Source organism: Alligator mississippiensis, chromosome 4, assembly GCF_030867095.1.
Source record: "Alligator mississippiensis isolate rAllMis1 chromosome 4, rAllMis1, whole genome shotgun sequence".
Lineage (NCBI taxonomy): Eukaryota > Metazoa > Chordata > Crocodylia > Alligatoridae > Alligator > Alligator mississippiensis.
In genome coordinates this window covers 222,927,692-222,939,963 of record NC_081827.1, presented here as the reverse complement: position 1 = coordinate 222,939,963, position 12,272 = coordinate 222,927,692, and the positions used below count along the sequence as shown (strand labels likewise).

General features: G+C 43.7%; 1 non-coding gene across 1 annotated transcript; it reads right to left on the bottom strand.

Moving 5' to 3' along the window:
- LOC102570312 (uncharacterized) lies at nt 1-12,039 on the bottom strand. The gene is made up of 3 exons (XR_009461379.1): nt 11,984-12,039; nt 289-383; nt 1-150 (listed from the first exon to the last, which is right to left on the bottom strand). It is a non-coding gene; the product is annotated as an uncharacterized LOC102570312 (transcript).
- Between the last annotated feature and the right edge of the window lie 233 nt (nt 12,040-12,272).

Here is a 12,272-nt window from a genome sequence, read left to right as displayed (position 1 = left end):
GTACTGTATTGCCTTCTGTACAATAGCTATGGCCTTGTATGGATTTATTCATTCTTCCTGGGTTTTCTGTGACACCCATCACCATAGTGCCCATAGACACTCATGAACTTATCCTTGGAGTCTCTTCATGAGGTAATTTCAGAGAAGAACCTGAGGCCAGAAAGATTAAGGTTGAAATTGTCAAGCATTTTTCCTAAATCTTTGGTGTCTCATTTGAGACACCCAGGGCCCAATATTTCAAAGTTCTTAACATTTTTCTATCACTTTTATATATATATATATACACACACAGTTTCTCTTGATGTTATTTGCAGCTGTGATTATCTGCACTTCTCCAAATCAGAACCCAGATGTGAAGCATCATCCATGGTGACATCTTTGTTCTGTATACAACATTAAGAATAAGAGGAATTAGACTTAGGTGCACATTAACCATGTTTACTAACTGTGAACAAAGATAAGGCAAAGCTAGTATAGAAACTCCTGCTCTAACAATATCTGGTGGCCTCTTAACTAAAAGACAGGAAGGCTCCTTTAATGGGATACTACCCGCTTCCTACATAAACTGATCACTTGGGAATGAGGAACACAACTGGTGGCTACCTTTAAAAAGTTTGGTTTCAAGAATTTTTTTTTAGTCATAAATAGAAACTTTGTAGAAGAGCTGGTGACAGAATCTGACTCTTGAGACAGCATTTAAACACTGCGGGTACAATATGGTTAGCAAGTAGGAGGTGTGTGCACATGGAGCATACTCCATGCAGATAGAGTGTTCAGAGAATTTAGCTGGAAACATCTGAGAATGATCACATTGCATTTTCAGAGGTCCTGGTTAAATTTTGATTGTTTCAAATTCCTTTCACTGAGACAATAATGCACATTCATGACACAAAATTTCAAATCAATCAAGAAGGCACTACAGTTTCTCAATAAAACCTGTGTAAGATTTTTTTTTTTTTAACTTAAAAGAACCTTCACATTTTTCCTTAACCTCTTGGAAAAGGGTGAACTTTTTTACTGACACTTGAAGTATATCTATCTATCTGAAGCAGAAACCTGGCATGGAAAATTTCAACAGAAATGCTTAAAGTTTGGCATCAGTAATTGAAAACAGGATCTTGTAAAGGAAATTATTAGGCAAACAATGCCAGCCCAGCCAAAAGTAATAGTATACTAATAGTATAATAATTAATAGTAATGGTAGTATACAAGACAATGGATTTTAATAAGGATTTAGTTTTCCTGTGTCTCTAGTGGGTTATGGAATAGAGAAAATCCCACACAATTTACTGATGCGTTTTGATGCACTGGCTGGGGGAGTAGTTAGTTGATTGCACGATTTCACAGTGATTACACACTTAATTCATACAACACAATTTTATTTTAAAATTCTTTGCTACGTATATAACGCTGCTTAGCTTTAAAAAACACCACAAACATTAAGAACACAATAATTACATATATCAGAAACAATGCTCCGAATGCACTTCCTTCCCAAACAATGCTATAAGAATTAGTATTACAAAAACAACTACAATTACAACTAAAAGTTAAATTTGAATCAATACTATTATTTTCATATTATACTTACAATCCTACAATTCCGAGAAGCCAAACACCTAAATATGGTTTCATTCCTCAGTAGTACAATTTAATGGGTTGGCCTCAGTAGTACGGTTCAATGGGCTCGCTTCAGCAATACGATTCAATGGGCTGGTCTCAGCAGTGATAGGACTAAGTCCCCTTCCTTCAGTCCCTTTCAGGTGCTCCGCGGCTTCAGCGTGAACTAAGAGATTCATGTTCACGGAGAGGGTGGTTCAGGTGATCATTCTGATCCGGCCTACACTTGCGATTCTTCCTTCATTGTTCTGCAAGTATAGTCACCTCCAATTTGGGAGAGTAAGTTACAGTTTTTATTGAGTGAGTTACTGTCTTGGGCTCCTCCTACTCAAACCTGTCATTACCTCCAAATTTGGGCTCGGATCTTACTCAACATATTCTTTTGCTTAGTAATTAGTTTCTTTTGTTGATCATTTTAATTACTTTGAGGAACTTCCATACCACTGCAAGTGACCTTTTCTTACCAATCTGGTCAAAAGGCTCTAGGGTTTGATCTCTCAGAATTCAGGATATTTGCTTTAAGAATCATTGTTAGGTTCTCTTTGTAAAAGACTTCTAAAGATAAAATTCAAGAGTTAAAACTTTAAGCAAAGTCTGGATCTTCCACACGTAGTCCAAAACAATGACCTAGATAAGGAGATAAATCTTATCTTCTTCCTGAAACTGGCTAATGGGCAACCATTACAAACATTCAAACTATTTCATTCAATATGACATCCTGGAGGTTTGGGAAAGGATAAAGATGATTTCAGAACTTTTAGGAATCTAGAAAGAGAGTTTGTCCTTTGTTCAAAACGTGAACAAACATTTGGGTCTTTTTTGTTAAAACAAACATGGGAGTAACTTCTGTATATGAAGCCTGCCACTGTAAATGAAAACACAGCAAACTAATGAAACTGGTTTAACAATCTTTAATATAATACACAAAACTGTGGTCTCCCCAACCAATTTAATTCATTCTAGATTCCGCTGTACTTTTGTCAATCAGAATGATGATAATTTCAAGTGAATGGATTTCTAAGAATAGCTAAGTTATATCAGTGCTTCATAACCTTTTCTAAATGTGGGATATCTCTGTCCCCAAAGCTTCTACACACTTAGTGGTCACATCTACATGTGCATTAATGTGCATAATCAGTAGTGCTGGCACATGCTTTTTTGGGGCACTAATGAGCAGTAGATTAATTCTACTGTGCATTAGTGCATTAGAACCATTTTTTCCTGCCATGCTAATGTTCAGTAGAATTAATCTACTGAACATTTAGTGTCTTGTGTAGATGCACCCAGTTAGATAGGAAATGCAGTTTGGGAATTACTGACCCATGTTGACCACCAGTGTCATATTCAAAGTGTAGTTTCCAGTAGTGTTTGCTTGAGCATTTTGCCTTTTCGGGCCAATTGGGCGCAGCTGTCTCCTTGTGAGTCGGCACCTTGCCCTCCAATGGGAGTCTCTAAGGTCCCCAGGGGTTCTTGTCTGCCACAACTTGATGTTAAGACTTATTGCTGGGAGGAAGTTCTCAAGTCCTGCCTCTCCTGGTTCCCTCTTCAATCTCTTGCTTAGGTCTTTGTTTCAGGGCTCCGCCTCCCCTACACCCCACCTTATGCCAATCAGAGATGATGTTAGGTTTTGGCCAAGGCTAACCCAAAGACAGTCAGCCACAGCTGGGCCTTAGCCCCTATTTAATCTCAGTCCCAGTTTGAATGGTGTACCATCCTTGTTCTGGCTTCACGTCGGCCTGACTTGTTGTTGCGTGTACCCCAGGGCACCTTTCTTCAGGACTTGCTCCCTCCCCAGGGGTTACTCATGGCTTTCAATAGCCTTTCTCTTTTCCTCTCTCCTTAGGCTCACCACTAATCCAGTCTCTATCAGCTTTGTCTGGGATCCATGGCTTTGTGACAGGTATGTATCCTGGCTCCTCTAAGCCAGCCTTTGTTGGGCATCCCATCTCCCAGGGTTGCCACCACTCACCCCTGCTGGGGCACCTGTTCACTTCCAGCTGCTCTGGACTCTTAGGAGGCATCACTTCCAGTCCTCCTTGGATGTTGGCCAGTGGGGATTTTATCCCTCTCTCCAAGGTGCAGCTGGCAAATCGATGTTGGCACATGTCCACAAAGCATGCCCACAGATTTGCCCACACTGGTGCAGGGGAGCACGTTTGGTCTTCAGTGGCTTTCTGCTGCTGCTGCTTTCCTGCTGTGCCTATGCTGGCACTGCTTGTCTTCTAGTGGCAGCATCTCCACTGCAGTGCCTTTGATCTTCAGCGGCATTCTGCAGCCACTGCTTTTCCCTCTGCTCCAGCACCGGAGGTGAGTTTCAGGTCATGGCAGCATCCCTGCCACACAGATGTTGGTTTGAAGCATTTAAAACAAACAAATATTGGTCAGCCAAGTATCTTGACTGACCCCTGGGAAGGATCCCCTGGGAAGCCAGTCTGAGGGAGAGAAGAGTCCAGTATTGCTGGCAGTACTTTAAAGAAGCCTTACCGAGACTGCAGGAACAAACCATCCCAATGTGCAGGAAGACTAGCAAGTGTGGCAGAAGACCAACTTAGCTTAGCAGGGAATTCTTCAGTAAACTAAATCACAAAAAGGAAGGTTATAAGAAGTGGAAAATTGGATAAACAACTAGGGATAAACAACATTGCTCGGACCTGCAGGCATGAAGTCAGGAAGGTCAAAGATGAATTAGATTTGTAGCTAGCAAGGGATGTGAAGGGTAACAAGAAGGGTTTCTGCAAGTAAGTCAGTAGCAAGAAGAGGATCAGGGAAAGTGTGGGTCCCTTATTGAATTACACCTTATCTTCCCAGCTAGCACTACTTTTCAGCTAGCAAATATTTTTAAGGTTGAATTTTTGTTCCTAGTGAACCATTAAAAAGATAAACTCATGCTAGAAATAAGCGATTCCCAAATGAAGTGGATCAGCTATGCCAGGATGTGTCCCAACACAGCTGATCTGCTTAACTGGGTGAAATACATATTGCTCACTGATGATCTTGGACAACAGGTGACATGTTCTCCCAGGGATTGAGGGGTATGGTTCTGTGTACCCCAGGAATTCCCATGCAGGATTGGGCCCCTCAAGCCCCCAGAGCACCTGTCCATGGTAGTTGAAGAGTGTGAACATCTCTAGGCTGCCTGTGCTTTTGCGCCATAAAATAAATAGGCATCTGACACTAAAAGAGGCACAAATTGAAACCACATTCATAATGGGCATGATTTGTGGTGCAGCAAGAGGTATGGACATCTGTTTGCTTGGCCTTTGTACTGCCTTAAAAATGTTTATGGCAGCACAAAAGTGACAAAATTCATTGTCTATTTCCACTCTTAGGTACCAGATGGAATTAGGCTATGGACCATATTGGAAACTGCAGAGTGCCTCACTACTCAGGAAGTTGCCAGGATTTGACAGTGGCAAATCCTAGGGCAGTGGATATCAACCTTTTTAGACTCAAGGCACCCTTTTGAATATGCTAGCTCTTAGCTTTTACTCGCTTTATAACTAGAGAAAAATACAGTAATTGAGCAATTCTTCCATTGCAAAGCACTCAGAAAGGCCACAACTGTTCAGAACGTTTTTGACACTATGAATCAAGAGCCAGAGCTCACTTCATCAGTTGTACCTTTCTCTACCTTGCCTTCTGTCCTAGGGTGATTGCAGTTTACCATATAATGATGTTTTATTTCATTGTGATGTATTGCTCTTTAGGAAGTGGAATAAACCCCACTGGCATAAGACACCTTTATGCTTTGTCCATACTGGGTTGTATCCATATGACTATTTTCCTAACCAACATAGTTATAATGGTGCAAAAACAATGTAAAAAGTAATTTCAAGGTGGGCTATGCGCTGTGCAATTTCCCTGTGATTCATAGGTAGGTATCTATCAAGTTGCATCTGATGAAGTCAGTAAGGGCCTGTTAATTTTACCTCAGATCCAGTACCTAAACTGGAAATTTGACTTTCTGGGGAGTCCATTCCCCTCCTTTAAGACAGTCTCATAAATACTGCTTTTCTAGTCATTGAAATTTGAAACAGAAAACACCTGTGTAGCTACTTGCCTGAGAAGGATTATTCTCTACAATACATTTACTGGTATTTAGTTCAACCTTGCTTGAACCAAAACCAGCTATCCCAAGCAACAAACATTCCGTTATCCCTTCGTGCTTCTTGCAAAAAGATACTTTAAGGAATAGATATTTACTGGTGCCATCTGTTGGTGGCAAATTTAATTCTCACTAATTCACACTATCCCAAATTAGAGTATTGTGAACAAAAACACTGTATGAATTTAAAATTGGGAGTTTTTACTCTGGTTGAGCTTTGAATCCTTTTGTTAAGTTCTAAAACAGTCCTCATAATATATCAGTTATTAGAACACTCTGGGAATTTGAAAGTGAGAAATGAACTTACATATACTAGTAGAAAGTGACCCATGTAGCAGCATTAGTTTGAATTAATATTCCTGGTATGAGATTATCAGGATCATATTTTGGATTATACTTTATAAATGCATATCATTAAATCTCCATGCCATGGCTTTTGTTTAAATGATAGTCTTATAAACTTATTTTCTATATCTAAATTTTAAGGATCCTGTCTCTACACATACATGTACATTTATACATGTACATTTATACATGTACAGCACACACATATTATTCCTGGTCACTGACTGTTCTGTAAGAAATGAACAAGACAAGGGGGAAAAAAAACAGATTTTTAAAAAGTGTATCTTAAGGACATATACTGTCACTACAAGCATGACCTCAGGTTCACTGTGGGTTTTGACAGAAACTTCTAGCTATTTCCCACGTGGGTGCGTCTACATGCATTTAGAGGTGCCTAATTTAATGCGCATTAGCTTAATGCATATAAAGGCAATTTAGGCTTACATCTACATATGCACATGTTAAAGTGAATTAACACCATGTGCACGGACTGACATGGGATCAAAGTTAGCCCCAAGTCAATCAATACACAGTGTTAATGTGCCTTAACGCATCTACATGTGCATTAATGTACTTTAGCTATTCATGCCTAAAATCACCATTTTTAAGATGAATGCCCTTAATGCACATTAAATCAGCATGTGTGGACAGTTATCCCTAGTCTTGGCTCCACACAGGTTAAATACCAGTATATATCTAATCACATGTACTGATCATATCTACTATGTACATTAGATATAGTATTAGACCTATTAAATTAGATATAGACTCTTAAACCTTTATCAGCAAGGGAACTGTCAGCCTTCTTTAATTCTATTCTTTTTCAACTCCCCAGGCTGTGCTACCACCAAACCCCTGATATTTTCTTCGCTGCTATAGATATATGTTTCCACCAGACAATATCCCATGATAGCTGCCAAACCTATAGCTACACCTCATCCATGTTTTGCATTTCTTCTCCAATGTCCCACTGTGAAACTGAAATGTAAACATTTGTTCACGTATTGGTTTTGGTTGTAATCTGGTAGTGGAAGTTTCCAGGAATCCTCACCAACCTCAGCTGCTGAAAGTAATCACACTTCTAACTCAGTATTGGGACTAGTGATTTATGGAGATTTCTCTTCAAATGACAAAATTCATAAATGTCAATGACAGATTCCTGTTAATTGCAGTGGGCAAGATCAGGCCAAAAATTCATAAAACTGCATATTTTCAGATGTTATTTTCCTGCAGATTCGTTGGTTTTCCAAGTGTGTGTATGTTTTTCTAAGAAAGCCCTTTAAGTTGAATCCCCTCTAAGGGTATGTGGCTTCTGTGACTGAAGCATAGTCAGGCCCAAGGCAAGTCAGACCCAGAAATTTGTGGAAAAATTAAGGATCAGGGGCTTGTCAACACATATGCTTTAGTGCCCATTAGCCTATTTTAATGCACATTAAAGCACCACAAAAAACCCATGATCTTTAGCTAATGCACATTAAAATAAGCTAATATGCCTTTTTCTAGTATCTCACAATGGAGAGCACCTTTACATGAGTGCACAGGCAGCTCTGATGTGCTATAATTACAGCACGTCAAAGCAGACTTGATTAATCAAGTCTCTTGGAGCATGGTAATTATTACACTGCAGCAGCCTCCCGCTTCTTGTGTATCAGCATCCCCATGCTTCAAAATGTTGACAGGGTGCCTGAACTAAAACTCATTGAAAAGCACCATTTTGAAGTGCAAGGACACTGATATATGAGATGCTGTGGCTCTTTAATTAAAGAGGCTTTCAAAACCACTCTAATTAAAGCACCATCCCCCCTACCCCCAGAGCATGTGTAAAAGTGCTCAGAGGCACTAGATTTAATGCACATTAATGAACATGTAGATTCACGATTAAGACCTTCATTACGCATTCATTTTGGACAGTTCTTGAAGCTCTTAACCCCTAGATTTCCCAAACATTAATACCTGAAACTAGCTTTAAGCCACTTTAGGTGGCTGAAAATATTCTCCAGTGCAGGTTTATCTCTGATCTATGATACCCAGCTCATGTCCATTAATGTGTAGCTACACTCAACAGATGAACTGCACAAGTTGCAATGCTCCAGCATCCCAGAATGCAGCATCTTCCCCCCCCTCTCCCCCCCCCCATTCTTTGTGGACAAACTTTCCAACAGGGGACAGTTCAGGCACCAAGCCAACTACCCTGCCTGTCCCCAGGGGTGTGACCTTCCTGTCCTTAGGGGTGCAAGCCCATGCAAAGAGCCTGAAAAGCACATGCCATTTATCCAGGTTGCAGGGCACAGATGGATCCAGGCATAGTGTCTAGGAGGGGTGGGGGTGGAACAAAGTAGGGGGCTGGATTGGGTACCCATGAACTGAGACTTCCTTCTTGGTGCAAGAGCAGTAGATTCCAAAAGTGCCTTTCCTCATTCACTCCCACCTCCTATCCACCCCGAGAAATAAAACCAGCACCCTCCACACCCAATCCAAAATCCCAATTTATTAAAATTGGAGACCTTCTTTAATTTACTTCTTCATTTCTTTTTAAATTATTCTTTTACTTCTTTTTATTTTATCCCTCAGTGACTGGCTGACTTCATTTCACCACCCTTCTCCCACCCCCATTTCCTTTCCAGCTCCCATTTCATTACCTACCCCATCCCATTAATTTTCTGCTTCCCAGCTTCATGTTCCTATTCCCCCCTCCCCCAGTCTCTCACACATCTCTACCTAAAGCAAGGATAGAAGTCTGCCCTGGCTCACCAGCCCTGTAGTGGGGCAAGTCAAAGTCGTAGTTCCTGGTCATCCCCTGCTCACCAGCCTTCTAGGGGCAAGTCACAGTTGTGCAGATGGGGAACAGTCAGAGACAGTTTTTAGCTTTACCGTTTGAGTGCTCCAAACTCAAACTAGCACTAACACTGCTTTGAGCAGCTCAACGTGCAATGTGTAACAAGGTGCTAAATCATAAATGAGCAAGAAGTCAAGTTGGAACCAGGAGTCAGAATCTAGACTTCAAGATCTAAAAGATAGAAACCAAAGTCAGGAACCAGGAGTCAGATGCTGAGATCAGAACCAAAAATTACTTCAGCCCCCACAAACATGAGGCAGCAAACTCTCAAAAAGAGTTTGTGTTGAGCAACCACTGCTACAGACAAAAAGAAATAAAGTGAGATTAGAAAGCAGTGTTCAAAAGCTTATTTATCAGTGTCGGGGCATCAGTTACATGAAATTAATAGGTTCAGAAAGACATTTGGAACCATCCTTCTTATAGATAAAATGACTCTGGCCTCTGGCAGGGAATTAGACAAGCAAATAAACTTCTTTTCAGGTTCTTATGGATGTATTGTATTCTCTGAGGCTCAAAGAGTGCCTAAACAGGGATCTCAAACTAAGCTGGAGGTTAATGGTGGGCAGTTTTGTGACCAGGGATCCTGGTTTTCTCTGATAAAAAAAAGCACAAATTCTCTGACAAAAACCCCAAAATCTGTTATTAAACTTAAAAGCCCCCTGCAGCACCCCCCAACCCTGATGGTGTCCCTCCCCCCCCCCAATTCCTCCCCCAGCCCTGCTGGTGCCTCTCACTGCCCCTAACCCCTCCCAATACTGCTGGTTAACTGCACTGACCCTACAATAGCCCCCCTGCCCTACTCATGCCTCTTGCCCCCCCACCCACAGCCCTTGCCCCCCAGCCCTGCTGTAGGGGGCCCCCAGCTGCCAGAGCTATGGTGCCAGGGACCCAAGTCTGCAACTCCCCTCCCCAACAGCAAGCAGCTGCAACAGAAGCAGCATGGAGCCAGCTCCCCCACTTCTGCCACCTACTTGGGTGGGACCAGGGCTGGCTCCTGGCTCCCCACCAGACCTGCTGGCACCCCCAGGATTGACCCACAACTGCCCCCCCAGCCCTGCCATAGGAGCCCCCTGCAAGCCCCACTTACCTCTAGCTCCAGGAGAAGAGTAAGACTGAGCCGAGCAGAGCTGTGGCTGAGTGAAAGCCTCAGGCCCCACCTTCTCCCTCCCCCACTGGGCAGGGCTGGGGTTTCCTGCCCTGTTTGCAAACAGCCCTTGCAGGCTGGAGCTCAACCAGCCTGCAGAGCTGTTTGCAAAAGCAGGGAACCTGTGGGTTTCCATGCTAAAAGGAGAAATCCATGTTTTCTCTGATAAAAAAAGGGAAATCAATGGTTTTCTCTGATAAAAAAAGGGAAATCAATGGTTTTCTCTGTTTTCTTGTGGGAAATGGAAAACCTAGATCCCTGCTTACAATTTAAAGCCTGTAAGGGACAAGAATATCTGCCTTTTTATGAAGAGCATCAGAAAAATCCCAGTATTTAGTAGGTAAGGCAACCAGGTTTGGGGCACATACAGGTTCCTTTGCTGGAAGAAATTGTGCTGAACACATCAGGGATTTAGGGTATTCTATAGGTTCACATACTGGCAGAAGAATTGGATGAAGCTGAAGGGAGATAGGGAAAGGTGAAAATCTTTCAATAATATGAACCTTCCCCACATACCACTGTTCATCTGGGTCATGTAGAATGATCCATGGAATGCCCAAGATGATTGGAAAGTGGGTAGTTATTTATTCCCCAATGTAGTGCTTCATTTGTGACCTATGTAGTTGCTTCCAGCAGGATAGTGTTTTATAAGGCAGGTTTAAGTGAGAACAGGGATCCACCATTTCTCTGTTCAATTAATTGATTCTTTGAGCTTTATGAACACCTGGTAGGCCTTGATGAAATACAGATCCATGACATTTTTGAGGCCCCAAATTCAGGATTGTCACGGCAGGGTCCTATAGGAGAGCCATGATCTCCTTAAGGCCCCCTCTCCGTGTCAAGTCGGCCCAAGGGCACCCTCTATTCTCTCCCGCCATGTCTTTGATCTTAAGTTAAGTTGGGAAGCTGCCTTATGTCCTCTTGGACACGTAGACTCCTGGACCCCTTGTGGGTCTTGTCCAGCACAAATGGGTGTTTTGGGACACCCTAGCCTTATGGGCTATGCGTGGCTCCAACCACCCCTGATGCCACGCCCCAAGCCTCACAGATGGGTTAGATGTTGGTTTGTCTCTCTACGTACACTGACGCCCCCTCCTGGGGCTCTCCTTGCCCACTCCAGGCCTTCGCTGCGCCGTCGCTCTCTCTCGGGGCCTTCTTTGCGCTGTTGCCCCCTGTCTGGGCCTTTTCAATATTGCCCCCTCCTGGGGCCTGCTATGCCCTTACTGGGGCTTCTCGATAATGCCCCCCCTTTCTGGGGCTCTCTGTACCCACACTCGGGCTTCTAAAATGCCGCCCCCTTCCTTGGGGCTTTCCACACCCACACCTGGGCTTCTAAAGTATTGCTCCCTTCCTGGGGCTCGTCACGCCCGCACTGGGCTTCTCAATGCTGTCGCCCTCTCTCGGGGCCTTCTCAATAGTGCCCCATCCTTGGGGCTTGTCGTACCCACTTGGGCTTCTAAAATATTGCCCCCTTCCTGGGGCCGTCACACCTGCATTGGGGCGTCTCCAAAGTTGCCCCTCTCTAGGGCTCGCTACGCCCGCACTGGGGCGTCTCAAACACCCCCTTTCTGGGGCTGGGGTCTAAGCACCCCGTAAGCTGCACCCTCACTGGTGCCAGGGTCCACATGTCACTCTGGGGTCCCCTTGAGTATGCTGCGCCTTCACTGGCGCTAGGGCCCCCACACCACTGTGGGTCCCTATGAGTATGCTGCACCCACTCAGGTGCTGGGGTCCTCACCCTCTGTTGTGAGTCCCCAATGAGGCCTCCTTCAACCCCTATAGCATCACCCAAACCACCAGTCTAATAAATAACAACGCCAAAGCAAAACCACAAGCCCCTAGGCTGTAACACAAATTGAAGCCACCTGGCTATAACTTAACACCACGACTCAAGCCTCCCGAGCTGCCTTCTGTAACTCTGCTCAAGCAGTACCTGCAGTTAGGCTTCTCCTCCCACCATTGCTCGCAGAGTACCTGCCTCTCTAGCTGCTGGCAGGAAACTGCCAGCCTGGCCTCAGCCCTGGGCTTTATAAGGGCCAGGCTCTGCCTCCTACAGGCAGCTGACCGCTGGCAGGTGTGGGTCATTTGCTCCCTCCAGTTGCCCTGGCAACCCGCAGGTGGGCTCCTATTCCCTGCTAGGACTCCCTATGCACTGCAAGAGCTTTTCCTCTGGCAGTTTCTGCCCCTGTAAGAGCAGGGCACCTCGGTGCTTTGCGACAAGT